The following is a 16,554-nucleotide window of genomic DNA, read 5'->3' on the forward strand; positions in this document are numbered from 1 at the left end:
TCATACTGAAGAAAATGCAAATAATTTTAAAACATAAAAAAGGAGGCATTACTTATGCAAAGAAGGGGAATTTTTGTCCATCATATTTCCTAATAGAAGAATGTTGCTTCTATAAAAGAATAAACCTTTATTTATATCTCCACCTTTGAAGTTTCTCCAAATTAAAGGTCGAAATGACTTCCTGCATCATCGTGCTGTGGCAATTGTATGATTTATAACTCCGATCACACTTTGTCTTTTACACTGTGCTGAAGTGAGTGAGGTCAGAGTTTCTGCTTTCACTCAGTTTCCTTGTTTCCATCGCTTGAAGTCCAATTATTCATGTTTTCTTAATGCAGTTTTGTTTAGCTTAATTGTACAGTGAAAGTCTGGCACACATAATTAATCAGTCTATTGCAAGTGATGGTTGAACAACCCATATCTGTTGAAAATTTTATTGTAAAATACTAGATGCAAGGACTTAGATGATAGGAACAGATGAGAGAGACACACCATGCCATCTTTTCCTCAGACCAGTGTTATCAAGTGGTCATGCGTGTTGAGAGAAATCAATTTACTTTTACAGGTTTGTCCTCTCTTCTGGAAAATCCAAGATTTACCTTCTATTGTTCTCTTGGCTGCCGGGCTGACACACCAAATTCCACCTCCTATATTCTTGACTTCACTGGATTCAGACAGAAAGATGCATTGTTTGGCATATCACAAAGGGGTACTGGGCGTTGATGGTGTGATTATATAATCCGGCGCTTTAGCAAAGCCTTTCCCTTCATCCAGCACCCAGTATTACTCTTCATTCTCTTTAATTTTATATGAGAAATTTGAGGTGGACAATGAAAGTCCCTTATTTTTGTAGTTTCCTTAGACTTCATACATTTTTAAGGAACTTTGTTCTAAGAATGTTGTGAGAATCAATTTAAAAAAATTATTTCAATGTCCCTTGCCAAGAGGAGTTAATATACACACATTAGCAAACCTAGCATCCTTCAGAGCACCTTGTTAATGACAGTTTAATGTGGCCCACATTTGACCCTCTTGATCAAGTGGCTAGTGTGAGCCAGCTAGTGGGCTGGGCTGGACGTTTCATTGATACAAGGCAAGAACCTTCAAGGAATTTCTAGGCAAGGGATAAAATTGCCAGATGAATCCTGGGCTGCATGTATGGTTGTAAGTGTTCTCACTGAGGTGGGGAGGGGCCACCCAACATCTAAGTGGTCCCAGAAGCCTTCCTGGATATGTAGCTGCATTTCAAAGAATGGATTCAGGAAGGCCGGTGAGGAAAATGGAGACTGTTCATCTCCTCACTGATCTTTCCAGCAACTTTTCAAAAGTGCTAGAGACAGCATTATGAACTCCACTTAGCAAATATGAATATTGAGAACACAGAGGTTAGATCATTTGAATAGTGTCACATACGGAAAGAGTAAGATGTTCAAATTCATACCAGCTCCCACCAAAGCAAAAACAAAGGCCCTATCATTTTGCTATGGTGTGCAGCACCCACACAAAGACACTTCACAGAAAGTACATTATTTGTAAATAAAAATCTTTACTACCTCCCAGAGATAGCAAGTAAACTTTAAAAACTGCTTCCTCTAAGCACTTTCCTCAGCCAAAACCAATGTCACTTACATTAAGTACCTAGCCCAGGATGATGGCAATGAGAAGCCGGGGATTCTAACACATTCTCTTTTCATTCCTCTGAAGCTCTGGTTGTTATATGATGGGCTCCTGGGCACTGACCTGGTTATTTCTCTACTTGCATAACCCCAATCTTGCAGCTATAACAAAGTTCCTTTTTTTCCCTTCTCCTTAATTGTTGCAGTCATTGCCACTGTTGAGTGAAAAGTAAAGCATCTCTGTGCTGGCATGTTGCTTTATTTTGTTCTGCTTTATTTAAAGAAAGAGACAGTAGAACTGAAACCAGGAGAAAACGATCCTGTTTGATGAAAGGCAAAAAAACTATAAATGTGGTCAAACTTCCCAGAATTCAACCACATATGTAGAAACTAGAATCAGAATGTGCTTCTAATAGAACTATTGGCTTCAAGAAGTGACCATGGCCAGTCTGAGTTAATGCTCCATGTTCCAGACTCATTCCAGCAACTTTAAGAAGTAAGAACACAAGCATAAAGTTGGGTGCCTGGCTTTGGCTTCCGTAGTGGGAGTGATACCTTGTCATTATTGAACTGGTTTTAGAAGGAGAAGAACCCCCCCCCCGCCTCTCAAAAAAAAATAGACAATGCACAGCAGAGTGGGTGGTGGCTATTTCCTTAGCAGCAAATAGTGGATATCAAAAGTTCATTCTTAGGCTTTCCATGGGCCAGAAGTAATCCAATCTTGACTTACCTTACCTTTCAGGAGTTTCTGGAGATCCAGACTAACAGCTATGTTATAAATTTTGTAATAAACTGCTTCTGTTTTTGCTCTTTGTACCAAGTGCTATAGTCCCAGCAACTCAGGAGGCTTTAGCAGGAGGATTGAAAGTTCAAGGCCAGCCTCAACAACTTAGCAAGATCTTGTCTCAAAATAAAAAATAAAACAGGCGAGGATGTAGCTCAGTGTAAAGCATCCTGGGTTCAATCCCCAGTATCAAAACAAACAAAAAATCTTAAGCATATATCTAATTGAATCACACTACATCTTGAACATAACCAATTAGAAATAAATAAGAATAAAGCATCTTGTTTATTTGTCTTATTGACAGTCTGGGGGGAAAAAAAGTCACAAAAGTGATCTATGTACTGGCACAGCCCTCCCTATATCTTGTAAAACCACGACCCTTATATCTGACAATATTAAATCTTATATCTGTTGCTACGTAAACCCAAGAAAAGGCACTTTCCCCTAAATATGATTCTATAAATATGATATCTTTTGTGGCTCTTTTTCTGCATCAGGAAATCTCTTTTTCGAGTCCAAAAATTCCACTGGAAAACCATGATTTGACTTTAGCCAGAGACAAGTTTTCATCTTTAGACATATCAGAAGTCCTTTCTAAGGATTCTCTAAGACTTGAAATGGAATTGAAGAATGGAAAAAGAAATGGAATATCCTTCTTTACCTCTATCCATTCCAGAATAGAATTACACATAGATAAAGAAGAAGGAGCTAACTGGAGATATATTGGGTAATGGTGGGTGTGGTGTGTGTATTTTTGCACATGCATGCACACGGGTGCACATGCCCTCTGCCTTATACAAGTGTTAACCACTACCCGCTATCCCAGGGAATGATAAAACACGATCCTCACTCATTTACAGTTAATCTCAAAGGTTAATTTTGTTGCTCGTACTCTATAAACAAAGAAGATATTTCTTTCCTGGGACAGGGCCTTTTGCCATAAATGAAACAGAGAAGAAAGTCAGCGCGTCCTGGGGATTAAGGAGAGGTCGGAAGATCCGAAGAACCTGGTGCTGACAGACTTGCTTATTAAAAAGTGCCCTTGGTGGACGGGCTGCTGCTGATGGCCTGACACGGCCGGACTTCAGAAGGCCAGCGCACAATCAGTGGACTGTGTTATTCTGGGGACAGTGGGGCACCAGGGAGCCTATTCTAATTTGTCAAAGTTGTATCTAATTCCATAGAACAAAGTTTGCAAAGAGAGATGAGCAGAATCCACAAATTATTGCTCATTCACCAAGCCCTTGATGGAGCGATAGAAACAGCACACAGCTAGGGTTTTGTAAAGTAACTCGACCCCTGCCAGTCAGCTTTGAGTAATTCCGCCTTGTGGCCATAACAGTTTCCCTTGTTTTTTGTTTAATAGGATTATTCCTCAGAATATTAAAAAGATAGCATCAACATCTTTCAGTGGCCCCAGAAACTATTTCTGGAAATAGAAAAAGAATGGTTCAGGTGTTTGGGGGACTCCTGGTAGGACTTTTGATCTCTCCTAAGTTAAAAAAGAAAGAATGTGGTTGTGCAAGGGGTGTGCCCAGAGCAAACCAAACACCACGCTGAGTGTTCTAGAAAAGCAACCTCGTTCAAACTCACATTGCCCATTGAAACTTCAGCTTACCTAATTGGAAATTGAGACTGAGTTTCAAACAAGAGCTTAGAAGTTCCACTTTTGAAATTTTGGAGTTGTGAAGGGGGAGAAGCCCAGACATACATTTCTAGTCAGGAGAGGCTGAAGGGAAATTCAAGCTCTACAGGGAAATGTGTTGAACAATCTTCAAATAAGGACTCCCCCAGGAAAATACTGCCTTTTGGTTGGTGAAAGTGGCACATTCAAGGAAAAGCAGGCCCAGACCTGGCAGTACTGTTCCCAGTCTGGTGAAGGTAAATGGTGGTGGGGGTCCACCCAAGTGAGTGGCTTTTCCATAGCACTCCCTGGGGGCCTCTTATAACCCTGTGTTTATCATGAACACAACAAGAAGAGGTGGGATGAACCACAGAGCTCAACAATTCCTTTACACACAAATTCAATTCATATACAAGCAGGAATGGTCTCTGTCAAGTGCTAACCATCCATCCCACCTCTTCAGATGTTCAATGAAACACTTTGCCTGGTAGTGGTCCTCAGTCCCCATGAAGCCCCATTTTCTCCTGTTGGGTGATTCTCCATCCCATACCACTCTAATTCAGACTGGTTACTTTTCTTTTTAACTAATAGCAAAGATTCTCATTTCAGACATTTAAAATTCATCAAAATTTACTATTTGTCTGATACTGAATTCACCAATCGTGGCTCAATGGATACGAATCACCTCACCACGTAGGTCTGTGCAGTCACAGCAATTTCAGTAGCTATGGCTCTCTTCCAGCCGGAGTAGACTCTCCCAACTACTTGTGCAAGAATTTCTTCTGCCCAACACCTTCCCTGACTCTAAGGATGTTGATTTTAAAGACTGCTCTGGTTTTAGGAAGAGAAAGGAAAAATTCTAGGTAGGATATACCTGAAGGATAATTCTTATTTCTAAATAAGGCCCTTAGATCTTGCCGGTTTTCCTCTGTTGAGCAAACTTTTGGATGAAAGGCCAGAGGTTAAAGAAGAGTCTCGTTTGTTGCACTCCTGAGCTTGGACTTGGGAGAAGCAGTCTAGGATAGTGAAAAACCTGGGCTTTTATAGTAAGATCTGAGTTTAAATCCTGGCCAGGGCAGTTATTTCCTGTGAGGCCTGGGTGGTGGTTTCTACCATTTCTGAGCCTCTGTTTTCTCAGGTAAAATGAAATTGAAAAGAATGCTTCCTATTCTGTATGGCTGATGGGAGAAGTAAACAAACCAAGTGCAAATAACCTTTTTTTAAATTGAGACTTATTTTGGTAAAGGGATTAATGATACAAACGCTGGGCACCACCCACTTAAAAACTGTGTCCTGAGCAAGTTATTTAAGCTCAATGCCTCAGTTTAGTCATCTCCAAAACAAAAATAATAATAATAAAACCTATTTCATAAGACTGTTATAAACTTCAAGTGAATTTGTAGCTGTAAAGTGCTTAAAGTCAGGCTGCCGAACTAGTAAGTGCTCAGTAACTGACAGATCTTAGCCTTCTCTCTCTAACTTTTCTTACTTTTCATCTATGAAATGAGAAATGTACAGGTAAAGTATTCTGTACAAGTTAGCTGCTAGTTTTGTCTGGTTGGTTTGGTTTGGTTTTACGATTATTGACTGCATGGACTAATTCCAAGAGATGTTCCTCCCAGGCAGCACACACAACAGCCCCAGACAATAGCCCCTGCAACCTCTCTTTCTTAATGCAATGAAATGTCCTGTAAGGGTAACACTTTCCTATTTCATTCTTTGAAAACATAAAAGGTGTGTTTATATAAATTAACTTTGCCATTTTTATTGGATTTTTGGTAAAATAAAAGCAATTTCAAGTCAGGCATATAGAACTGGGCATAAGGTGTATTTGTTAAGAAAAATATGAACACAACATTATTTTAGGGTATTTACTTATATTTCTCTGATGTACAAAAAGATTTTGAGAAACTTAAAATATAAGGTGTAAATATGATAAAACCAAAAAAAAAATCATTACAATGAATAAAAGGGCAAAAGAACAGAAGATCTATGCTAATGTAGTTTGTAAAACTTAGCACCAAATTTATAGACAGAAAGCAAAAGAGAAGGGTTGTAAGTTTAAGTTCCTTTCCTTTTCTAATGTAACAAAACCTCAGAATAGAAAGAAAAGTTATTTTCAAATCCTAAATTCTGCAAGGAATTTTTCACAGGAGTCTTAATGTGACTAATTTTGAATCACATAGTAGTCTCCACAAAAAAAGTGTTTTAAATATACTACTTATTGTTTATCTACCCATTTCATTTTAACTCTACTGAGAGGGTCTCTGAGTTTAGACAGTGAATTTGGAAAAAGAGGTTTACTATTTGCAATAAAATCTTGGTAACTCTTGAATCACTCTATCTTACTGTGATTTATATTTTCAATAATAATAAGCTTACACAATGCAAGTTGCGTAATGAATTTATTTTATTTGTTATGATTAGCAATGATGTATTGAGTTCTCTTTATGAGCTCAGAAAGTGCTAAGCCCTTTATCTGCAGTGGCTCATTTAATCCTCCCCCAAAAAATCCTACCATACAAGGATTATTATTCCACTCATTTTACACATGAGAGAACCAAGACTTATGGAGGTAAAGAATCTTGCCCACGGTTAGATCATTTGCAAGTCATTGTGGAATTTGAACTTGAAGCCAGCTCAAGATAATCTGCCTGACTCTTCAATATTCTTCAAACCTGTTGAGCGCACTTTCAGGAAGACCATATGAGGACATCAACTAACCATCAAGTGAACACAAAATTGTCCTGGAACTGATGAGAAAAGCAAATTGACACAGATTCTATATGGTACAAGCAAAATTTATTAGAAGTAAATTTATGGAGACAGAGAGGAATTTTCTTCTCTGGTTTACTGGAAGCTGAGACTGAACAGCCAGTCAGGACACCTAGGGGAAGCTTTCAAACTTCATTTGAAACTTTCAAACTTTAAATTTCAAACTTCATTTGAAAGCTGGGTCAGAAGCGCACTAAACCTCCACTTTCCCCCCCAAGAAAAGTCAAGTCTTGTGCTGCAGGATTCCTAACAGAGCCCTGTGTGTGTGATCTCTGAGTTGTGATTCTTCCCCATGATGTAGTTATGCCAACAACACAATTGAGCAAATGCTTTTGCCTGTCCAGGCACAGTACACACCTGCAGTGTGTATCGTTGACCTCCAGCAAATACCCAATGGTTCTATTTGATCCTCAGGTTTCAGTCTCCTCATCTATAAAATGAGAAAATAATAATGAATTGGAAATAGATCATTGTGCTTCAAAATTCTAAAATTATTTGACTCTAGGATCCAACCTGTTTTTCTCAGAGAATATAATAAAGTTTTATAAATTTCTTTTCCTTAAATCTGAATAAAATAGTTTTTTATACAGGAAACCCTAAAGGCAAATACCTCTCTTCTTTCACTTTTTATTATTAAGAACTTATTTTGGTAAAGGATTAAGTGCACAGTCATTGGGAATCACCCACTTATAAACATGTGTCCTGAACAAATTATTCAAGCTCAATGCCTCAGTGTGCTCATCTGTAAAATAAATATGGAAGTCTTACTTCATAGGATTGTTACAAGCTTTAAGTGAATGTGTAGCTGTGGCCTGCCAAAATCCAGGCTTAGTAAATGGTAGCCCTCAGCCTCTGTCTCTGACTCAACCCTCCAATTTTTTTTTATGCTAAGATGCTTACTGTGTGCATTTTCCTGTCTCCTGTCCTCTATAGTTGAGGCTTATCCCAACCTGACACACAGATTTTTTTCCTTCCCCTATCTCAAGACCACCAAATTAAATTGTCTCCCTTCCACTGTTCCAACAGTCACTGGAAGAAAAAAAAAAAACACAAAAACGAGAATTTCCTAAATTCCTCTGGATTTTAAATCCAAAAATTCTACTCTACCCTACTCATATAGTTTGCAAATGCATTTACCTTTCGTGTATGCTGCAGAGCACTTATTTTAGGAGGCACCTATTTGAAGATAGGTTTGAAGTTAATACAATGGTGAATTGGTATTTATTTTGCTATATGCATATTTTATATCCATTTAGGAGGACATCATGTAAGTGGAGACATCAAAGTGTGTATGGTTTGTTTTGTTTTGTTTTTCACAGTGCTAAGGATCAAACCCAGGGTCTCACACCTGCTAGGCAGGCACTCTACCACTGAGCTATGCTCCCAACCCCAATGTGCCAAAGTACAAATTTTAAAGCCACAATATTTGGCTGTCTTGAATTCAAGAAAAAAAATTACAAAATTTTTTCAGAACAAGGAACACAAAATATGCTGTGGCTATGACTCCATCATTCGAAGGTACCATCATAAAAATGCACAAGTCATCTTTGACTTTTCTGTCGTCTTCTCTGCCTCTAATCATGCCAAGTCCTATTAGCTCTGCCTTCCTAAATCTGAGATGCACTCAGAGTATGTCATATAACTCCCTCACAGCATCTCTTGCCGTCTGTTTCATATTAAAGTTATTTATGTACACACGACTGTCTTTTATACTAGATGGCTTAGACTGGGAGGAGGTCCTAGAACCTGGTGTGTCTTGTTATTCCCATGAGCCTCCAGCATGCAAGATCTATCCCTCCTCCTCACCTGTACTCCACAGACACACACACTGGAGGCAGTCTTCTCATGCTTTTTTACTGCTGTTCTATTATAGTTTGGATGTGAGGTGTCCCCCAAAAGCTCACATGTGAAACAATGCAAGAAGGTTTGGAGGAGAAAGGATTGGGGTTATAGCCTTAACCTAATCAGTGCATTAATCCCTGGTGGGATTAACTGAGTGGTAACTGGAGGCTAGGATGGGGTATGGCTGGAGGAAGTGACTCATTGTCGGTGTGGCTTTGGGGTATATAGTTTGTATCTGGCCAGTGGAGTCTCTCTTTCTCTGCTTTCTGATCATCATGTGAGCTGCTTCCCTCTGCCACACTCTTCCACCATGATGCCTCACCTCAAGCCCAGAGGAATGGAGCCTGCCTGCCGTCTGTGGACTGAGATGTCTGAAACCGTGAGCCCTCAAATAGACTTTTCCCTCTCTGCAATTGTTCTGGTTAGGTCTTTTAGTTATAGCAGTGAAAACTGACTAAAACATGTTCCTTTTGCCCCCAATGCCCTCCCCTCCTACCTTCTCTACCTCATGAAATCTTTTCTGTCTTTCAAAGGCCAGCTTCTATTCCCCACTCATATCCATGCTCCTCCTACAGACTTCCATTGTATGACTGATCAGTGTGTGTCTCATGGTATCCATGCTACACCTTTCTGTCTTCTTTGCCCAATTGTGAAGTCCTTGAAGGACAGGACCATATCTCCACCCTTCTATCTCCTACAGTACCTATCACTGAGCCTAACACACAGCAGGCACTCAAAAACTATTTGCAAAATGGAATTGTCCTGAATCCTCAGAACCAACCTCAGGAACAATCCCTACCCCCTTGAAACAGCTGCCCTGATTTTCTCAGATAACCTGCCAGAGGAATTCTAAGGACAGTTTGCCTGTTCCTGTGTGTCATCCTATGGTTTCTTCTCATGAACACTGAGTTGGGGACAGAAGTTGGAGCAGGAAACCCATTCCCAGAAAACTCCACTGTGGGCTGCACAGCCCAGTGTCAGAGTGACAGGAGAAGGGAAAAGATCCAGTCTAAAGCACATTTCAATTCAAAAGCACCAGCTTAAGAAATGCCACAAAATGAACCACATGTTGGTTTCCAGTAAATAATTGGTGAGCCTTCTGGGAGGAGCCCAAGGTTCTGCTCCAGGGGCTGGCGTTAAAGGGCCCTGGGTGACAACTGGAGGGATGATTTTATAATTCTTTTATTCATTGAAAAGAAAAGAATGTGTGAAGTTTTGGGGTGTCATTTCCACCCCATCCCTTTTATTTTATCAGCTAAAAAGGGTTTAAATATTTTTAGAAAAGGTTCCTCTTAAGAAGATGCAAATTTATACCATCTTTCTGCATTCTTAGGAGCACGTGCTCTGCTCAAAATCCACACTGCACTTCAGTTACACACACGTAATTCTTCCTGACCTAGATGGAGCAGAATTCTCATAGCAAATTGAGAATATACGGATCAGGCCCCAAAGCCAAGGGAAGAACCCAAATGGCCTGCATATCATCCCCATGCATCGGATTTTTACAGACTTTTTTTTTTTAATTGTGCCTCCTTTAAAAAAGGAAACTAAACTGTTCTTTCATTTCCTATTATAGTCTAGGAAAGACCAGCACCTAAAGGGGTAGATTGTAATATTGAGAGACACATGTGGAAATCGCTTTCATGATGCCAATTTCCTGAACTGCTTTCAAAAGCCCTTTTTTAGCTTAAAGAGTCCAGGGAGCCCTTTTAAGATTTTATACAAAAAAACTGATCAGTTTCATAATATTGTGATGAAATTAGAGCCCATATTGCTTGGCTGCAATGACTTTACAAACAGTAGCTTGCTGTGACTCTCTGGGGGCATCACCTCTCCAGAAGACAGAAGACAAGGCACAAAGGTCATCTAGGAAGGATAGGTGTTTGACTCTTGTCGTAATTCAAAGGTTTTAAAGGGAATATTCGAACTCCATGATGAGGAGTCCTATTTTGATCTCAATATTTAGGAAGAGTTTTGTTGAGGGAATGTCTGTTTTACTATTTTCCTACTTAATGGGGACTAAATACATTTGCATTTCTTGGATCCAGGAATCTTTACAGCTGAGGAGCTGATGTATAATGAGTCCTGGAATACCAGTGTAACTTATTTACCTTTAACAAAGCCCTAGTACTTTACCCAATCCTAAAATTTTCTCCACCTCATGGAAATAAAACCCACGTAAGTCCTGTGGTCATGGAAATAAGTGTAAATGGAAGTATCTCAGAAAGTTTCCTCCACTTTGAGGCTAGGTCTCCTTACCCACAATTGTCTCTCTGCTATGGAGAAGAAATAGTGTTACAGATTGGATATGAGGTGTTCCCCCAAAAGTTCATGTGTTAATGCAGGAATATTCAAAGTCAAAATGATTAGATTATTAAAGCTTTAATTTACTCGGTCCATTCTAGTTTGCATGGATTAACTGGGTGGTAACCATAGGCAGGTAGGGCATGATTGGACGAGGTGGGTTACTGAGGGCATGTTCTAGAAGGGTGCATCTTCCCTGCAGCCCCTTCCTCTTGCTCCCTCTGCTCTCCAGCCTCCATGAACTGACTGGTTTTCCTCTGCTATGCCTTTAACCATGATGTTCTGTCTCAGTTGGGGCCCAGAGCTATGGAGTCAGCCAACCATGAACTAGACCTTTGCAATTGTGAGTCAAAATTATGTTTCCTCTCTAAGTTGTTCTTGTCTAGCATTTTGGTCACAATGATGAAAAGCTGACTATCATATGCACATTGTAATTTTGGTGACTATAACCAGTTTCCCTTGCTTAGAAGTTAGCAGGATGAAATGATTCTGCTCACCTATCATGAACTTCCTCCTTAGATAATGCAAGAGAGGAACTTCTCTTAGAATAATGATATGCCCTTAAGCAGTTAGGACTTTCAAGGCAGTGGCCATGAAATCATGGATCACATGTGACTTTCATGGACCACTGTGCACTTTGGCTTTTATGGTCCTACATACACACACACACACACACACACACAGACACACACACAGAGTTATATAATATAACTGAATTTGTATAAATATGAAGATATTAATATTACATTAAAATATTTTCTTTAACATAAAGTTCACTTTTTTCACATGATTTTAAAAGAAATTGAGATATTTTCAAGGAACTTTAAAATTATCATAAATTGTGGGCATTATGTCTCCTGGGGTGAGTTGGCACTGATGCAAATGCTTTTCCCTATTTAAATGTGCTGATTCTTACATCTCACCTCTGGCATTCCCTGAGTGGAGCCTTGGTTTCTTTTGGTGTGAGAGGACAAGACTTAGACTCTCTCATCTATATCATCTCATGGGCTCTCCCACTAACCCAGTGGAATAACTGTCGTTTTTCTGATTTTCTACAGGCTCAGAAATCTTCAGAGATCATCCCCAATTGTCTCAGCTGGTAATTGACAACGTATCCTGGGAAAAGTGTAAGGAATGAGAGCCAATCTTTCCTTATTTTAGGCATTCCACATAAAATCCATTATTTGATTCCCAACAAACCTATGGATAAGGTCTGAATTCCTCATCCAAGCTGACTGGTAAATGGAGAACTTGGCCAGGAGTGGGGCATAGACATAACAAGAAAGGTTGGGAAAATCTCATGATAACACAAAGTCCAAAAGGCAGGAATAAGTCTTTAAAAAAGAGACCAAGTCCAGAGCCTCAAGCCAGAGAGAAAACTAAGTGAAATAGGAGCTGGGAGGAAAGGAGAAAGAAGACTTCTTTGGGCTGCAAACAGGCCAGTATGCCCAAGGTCACTTTCTTGATGTCAATAAGTTGCCAAGGGGAAAATCAGAATGGATAGCTAGCTGGTATCACCCCCATTTTACAATTAAAGAAACTGAGGCATAAAGTGTTTAGGTATTCTTAATTCACACAGCTAAGAAGCTAATAAGTTGTAAAACTGCATTCGAATCCTAATGCTGCGTTCACCTACAGAACAGCCACCTGCACAGAAGCCAAGCCTCCATTCTGAGCTCTCTCAGCTACCTCCTAAGAAGACATCCAATTCTTGGGTGTGACCAAGGGGAGCAAGGCAATGCCTGAGAACTTGGAGATGGGTCTTCAATAACATGAACTACTGTGTGTGTCCCCAGCATAATATTTGCAGATCAAACTTACAAAGAAAACATGAGATACATCAATATGCCAGTGTTCTGTGCCAAATGAATACGCAGAAGAATATGGAGAAATGTATGTTTTCTCTTGACATCTTTTCAAAGAAAAACTTGTAAAAAAAAAAGAGAGATGGAAACCTGACCATTCAGTCTGCAAAGAGAAAAAGAGGGACCTACAGGCTTTTAAGTCATCTATGTATTATTATGTGTTTGACATTTCCCAATCAATGGAAGCCCTCAGGATCCCCATTTCTGTTGAAGGGACTAGCTGTAATTCTGGCTGGAGGGGAAATGTCTGAATGAGAGCCCATTTCTGCTGCCCTCCTCCAGCCAGCCCAGAGCCCGAGTGGCCTGCCACCTGCTCGAAACACAGAAGGCAGAGCACTGCAGGGGTGGTACAGCCTGGGCTGGCCCAGAGATGATGGTCATGCAGAGTCACAGCACAAAAATTAACCCTGTACAGTCTCTTTGGTTCCCACTGACAACTGACTTTAGAAATTAAATCCAGTTTTCTTGGTTTCTTAAAAGTCTGAATTTTAAAAATGTATTTCACCATAAAATGCATCCAGTCTGTATTTTTTCCTTTTGCACGGTCTTCCTAAGGGTAACTCACAGACCTAGGGCAACTTTCATTATAGCTTCATAACTATCAGGGCATGCGTTGCCTGATTAATTCTGTCATTTAATTACAAACTTAGGCAGAGAGAGGCCTTTTATCAGATGTCTATACACTCTAATTCAGATAAGATGCTAAGTAATCTGGTTTAATCACTGGAGAGATATATCACATCTGTAAATGCACACATATATTTTTCACAAGTCCATGGAGCCTGATAAAAACTTTGTTAAGAGCCAAAAGAAGACCTATAGTTGTGTTCCTAACTGTTTTCAGGAGAGGCAGGCTGTAGCCTGTGTTTAGGGCTCCTTTTCTTGCCATGTTGCTCGCTGAATACATTCTCTGCAGAAAGTCAGGAGGAGAACACTATCCTGCTATTGCAATGCTTATGATGAGGATCTGAGAGCACCCAAACAGAAGACCTCAGCAAGACTTCAAAAAACCAGCAGTAGCCCAATCCCCTGTCTCTGTGCAGGACGGAACCTAAGTGGTCCTACAAACCAGACTTACAGCTCCCCTGACATCTGACACTCATTTACTTAAGTATTTATTCTACATTTGCTAGCATATGTATGTCTCAGCTTTGGCATTTGGTCATGAATTCATGCTGGGAACACTTAACCGCACTAACATCTACATAAAATAGTGAGGAGTCCATCACCAAGATTTACATAGAGTCTTCCCAACGCAGTTGACCCACATCTGCTCAGCACGCTGGATGCTGTATTCACTTGATGTTCAAGTTGGGATCCACATTCAAACAAGCCATCCAGGGCCACATTAACTTTTCATAAGAAAAGCTTGTGTGTGTGTGTGTGTGTGTGTGTGTGTGTGTGTGTCTGCACTCATGGATTTTAGAGGAAGGAGGAGGAATTGAAGTCATAGTTGACAACATATGAAGCCTTTAGATGTGTCACAGCTGCTGCAACTGGCATTCATCCCCTGACCAAGGAATTCTGGGACAACACATTTTTAGAAGAAGTCCGTTTTTACAGAGTACTTCAGAGTCTCTGAATGCTCTCTTGGAGAGCAAAGTCAATCCTAGGTCACTATTTCAATGTAGTTTCCTTTATACTAAATCCTACTTTCAAGAAAATTCCTGCTATGGTTCACTGGTGTTTAACCTATCATATAATATCCAGGTTTACTGTGTTAGAAGAAGCAGAACAGTATTAAGCTTTTCCCACAAGCCTGTGATTGCATTTGACCTAGTAACCTGTATTAGATTAACATTTATTCTACAACTGCACAGCAAGCCTTGCACCTTGGTGAGCTGCAGTTTATAGAGGACACTAACCATTTTTACAAGTGGAACAGGAAAAGGGAATTGAATCTGAGGGAGTAATTCCAAGCAAGTATGTTGCTGCAGCAGTTAAATTGTTTATACGAGGAGTAGGGGAATTACTTCTGACTGACCTCTCTTTTTATCTGCTTAAAAGACAAAGTGCAGGTCTCCATAGCTGGGGCAAACTCTGGGGAATGCAGCTTGAAAATGTATAGGAACCATAGGGCTCTGTCATCCACCAATAAGGAGCAGCTTCAAAGGCAAGGCAGCGCAGGAATGTAAACAAAGTAAGGGCCCTGGATTTAGGATGTTTTAACAGTAGCCAGAGTTCAAATGTTTTCCCATCACTCCGTGCAGACCCTCCAGGTCAGGTGGGACAGAAGTGAAACATAAGTTCAAAATGAGAACAGGCTTTTCTATCATGGACATTTTGATGGAATGGCCTCTTGATTTTCCTTGGCCACCACTCAGACTATGGTGGATTCATTAAGGAACATTTCAGGCTTTAAGGGAGACAGAAAAATGTCAATTAGGGATCAGATGAGGCATGTATTTGGGATTCCCTCCCTCCCATTAAAAAAAAAAAAAAAAGGTTGAATCCACGAGGAAGCAATTACCAGGAAATAAAAATAAGAACTGTCTAAGCATCCACTCAACATAACAATAGAAGGAGGTCACCCTACATTATACAGAATCATGCCATAAAACCCAATTTATTCTTTTGGTGAAGATTGTATTCACCAATATATCCACCATGATGGCTGGGAAGTGTCCTCCCAATGGAGTCTAAGAGAAGCTGTATCTAAATTATTGAGCCATTCAAGAAAGTCCCAATGTTCCTTGAAATGAGAAAGCAACCAAGAAATGTAAGAGAAAGAGAATGTCCTTACACTTGAAAATTACAGAGAGGACTAATATATTCATCTTCACAGCCATGCAACAATGAAAAACAAGATGTGATCATTTTACAATCGCGTTTTTTTTTTTTCTTTCTTTTTCTTTTTTTGTCTGCTGAACATGGTAACTTGGTCACTAAGTTGTCAGTGGTATCCTCCAAAAATTTCTAAGCTTTGAGCACCGAGCTCAGGCATGGTGGCACATACCCGTAATCCTTGGGAGACTGAAGCAGGAGGATCTCCAGTTCAAAGCCAGCCTCAGCAACTTAGTGAGGCCCTAAGCAACTATGCGACGCTCTAAAAATAAAAAGGTGTATGGATGTGGCTCAGGGATTCCTGGGATGGAACCCAGGAATGCACTTAAAAAAAAGCTTATTAGAAACACAATTACCCAGCACCTCTCAGGCAAGCTGCATCAGAGCTGGCTGGAACTAGGCGATGACTTCCATTAATAGTACATTCTCCCAGGTGATGGTGATAAACACGCTTAGCTGAGGACCAATGTTCTAGAACCCATGCAACACAGAACAGCTTTTGATTGAGAGTCCGTAAAAGGGGTGTCAATGAGAGCTCAAGCATAGCTTTTTAGACCCAGAAGCATAGCAAAAGCTGACCCTATTCCATTTCAGAATCAGCTCAATTAGAGATTGATGAAACATTGGCTCCTACATACAATCAATAGGTACAATTCTGCAGCTGTCAATGTCTGGTAGTCACTTGGTTCCTGCCCTCCAACATTTCCTGCCCATTGTCTGTTGACAGAGGTGGGACTTGGAGGTTAAGCTTGTAAAGCTGTCACTTGTTGGGCCCCATCCACTCCAAGACAGTCCTTTTAAAGCCACTCCACACAGAACAATCAGATATTTTTCACATTCTCCACAGAATGCATGAATAAATTCTATAGCCAGACATCCAGAAGGGGTTGGGGTGTTTTGTTATTGTTGTTGTTGTTTCTTTTCTCTGTTTTGAGGGATAAAGAAAGAGGAAGGAAAAGC

Source organism: Callospermophilus lateralis, chromosome 14 (genome assembly GCF_048772815.1).
Source record: "Callospermophilus lateralis isolate mCalLat2 chromosome 14, mCalLat2.hap1, whole genome shotgun sequence".
Lineage (NCBI taxonomy): Eukaryota > Metazoa > Chordata > Mammalia > Rodentia > Sciuridae > Callospermophilus > Callospermophilus lateralis.